The 2,544-nt window shown below is 36.9% G+C and overlaps 1 pseudogene; it reads left to right on the forward strand.

Moving 5' to 3' along the window:
* Nucleotides 1-1,239: 1,239 nt before the first annotated feature.
* Nucleotides 1,240-1,666, forward strand: LOC101709181 (ribosomal biogenesis factor pseudogene; annotated as a pseudogene).
* The last annotated feature ends 878 nt before the right edge of the window (nucleotides 1,667-2,544 follow it).

The following is a 2,544-nucleotide window of genomic DNA, read 5'->3' on the forward strand; positions in this document are numbered from 1 at the left end:
ATCACTGCATACACCAGCTATGAAGCTGACACGTGTGGAAACAGGAGCCACCAAGCATTACTGCCTTACTGTAGCCACTGTCAGTGGTTTCTGTGATGCTGTCTTTCATGTTCTAATCCTCTGTGCAATCTTTGGTCTTCCATCACAAGAAGCAAGTCTTAAAGCTCGAGGCATATGTGGCTACCATGTCTGTGTCATCCTTGTTTTGTTTTATTTTTTTATTTTTTTGGTACCAGGGATCGAACTTGGGTCCTTGTGCTTGCGCAGCAGGTGGTGAAGCCACTGAGCTAAATCCCTGGTGCTGTTTTGTTTTATTTTTTAACTAGTGATTGAATCTCAGGCCTTTTTACTGAGATTCCTAGTTTTATTTATTTTTATTTTGAGACAAGTTTCACTAAGTTACCCAGGCTGGGTTTGAACTTGCATTCCTTTGCCTTAGCTTTCTAGTGTGCTGGGATTATAGGCATGAACCACCATGCCCAGCTCCTTTTAAAAATTATTAATATTATTGCTCTTTCTATTACTTATGGTATTTGGGATTAAGTCCAGGGCTCATACATGCAGGGTAAGTGGTCAACTACTAAGCTATATCCTCAACCCTTTTTGAGGCAGGATCTCACTAACTTGCCCAGGCTGGTCTTGAATTTGGGATCTTCCTGCCTCATCTTCCTAAGTAACTGGGATTATAGGCATGTACCACCACACTCAATTTATGTATTCTTGTTTTCTTCTCCACAGCTGTCTTTATCTTCCTGACCCATTGCTTTGGCTGCAATGTAGCTGCCCCCCCCCGTTCCCCTTTTACATATTGTTTATGGTACTGGGACAAAGAAACTTCAAGACCATGTTCTCAGTTCTCTGAGGGTAAAAGTTGCCTGATTATGGTGAAATTGTTTGCAAAGATAGTAACAGAATAGAAAGGAAAGAGGGCAAATAACTAATCTTTTTCTCATAACTGACATTGTTTTTTCTCATGGAAATCAGACATTAACAGGAAAGAATGACTACATACAATAGAAATTCCTCCATTCTAATGAAACTACTAGGTGTAATAATTTTTGTGTGCACTTAAGTTTTAGGGAGCTTATTTAGAACTTTGTGAATGGCAAATGAATCTCCTCCTGCTCCTTGCCACTGCCAACCTGTGATATAACTGGGTGCAGTAGCTCACTTTCAAATAGGAGTGATTTAAAAAAGGAGAGAAATCCACAAAAATCTCCAAAAAATCCTCATAAAGAATATCCAATTGAGGCAGATGGCATTACCTGGACCTTGAGCAGCATCACGCGGATATCAAAGGTCTGGTGAAAAGTTGATGGAACTTTTTGACAATGGCCAAGAACAAATTAAGAGGGCAGAAGTCCAGGAATGTATTTCACATAGCCAGCCAAAAGAACTTTAAATCCAAAAACAAAGCAAAACCAGTCACCACTAATCTTAAAAAGATAAACATTATAAATGATGAAAAAATTTGTAGAGTGAATAATGCTTTTGTAAACATTCAGAAGGAACTTGCAAATTTCTCAAAAAGGCTTACTCTTGAACCACTGGAGAAAGAGCTGAATCAGCAGCATCATGAAAATGAACCACTTAATGTTGATGAAACTACAAGATTAATGGCTCAATTGTAATACAATGGAGATGTATCAAATTCCTCCCCAAAACTCAATAAAATAAGTATTTTTATACAAAAAGAATATGCAATTGAAAAATTAATGATCACTGTCAATATCCAACAGAAGAGGCAATTTAAGTGGTGTAGTAGCCTCTGAATACGTCAAACATTTTGTATATATCCATAAGAATTGACACACAGGATAAGTTCTCAAACATTATATATAATGGCTCAGTATAACAATAACCAATTTAACAAGTATAAACACTCTGTTGCTTATAGAATATTTTCTCTAAGAATAATTTGTGCTTGCTGTTGTTTTCTGCCTGAGCTAACATATAGCCTCTTTGGACTCTTATACAGAGTATCCTGAAAACAAAAGTAACTTATGCTGGACACTGCATGCTTATAAGCATGCCCAGAGCTTATTCAGGTCACTGAACTTAATTCGATATGCTGGTCTGCAGGCATTGCATGCTATTGCCTTTTGTTAAAGGAGGAAGGCTATTCTCCCCCCCCATTAAGTTTATTGGTACATTTTTGGTATAAAACACAGTTACATTCATCATTGGGATCTTGTACCTTTACATGAGTATCTTGGTTCTTATTTTTTTTCGACTTCCCTTGCCCTCCCTTCACCCCCTCCACCCTTCCCTATTTGCAAAGAACTTGTTTCCATTTTTTTCCTCTTCTCATATTTTTTCCTTTCCCTTTTTTCCCTTCCCTTATCCCTCCCAATTCCCTTGGTCTTTTAGACCTTTTCTTCCTGTTACACAATATTAGTTATACATTTTTAAAATTACAATATTAAGATCTAGGAGACATTACCACAGATTTTATAGAATTTAAAAGGGTATAGAAAGCATATTACAAAAATCTTTTTTGAAATAAATTTGACAACTTCTAAGAAATACCTTGGAAGACAAATT

This window comes from Heterocephalus glaber, unplaced genomic scaffold (assembly GCF_053883595.1).
Source record: "Heterocephalus glaber isolate CG9 unplaced genomic scaffold, H.glaber_assembly_v1.0 deba00001481, whole genome shotgun sequence".
Lineage (NCBI taxonomy): Eukaryota > Metazoa > Chordata > Mammalia > Rodentia > Bathyergidae > Heterocephalus > Heterocephalus glaber.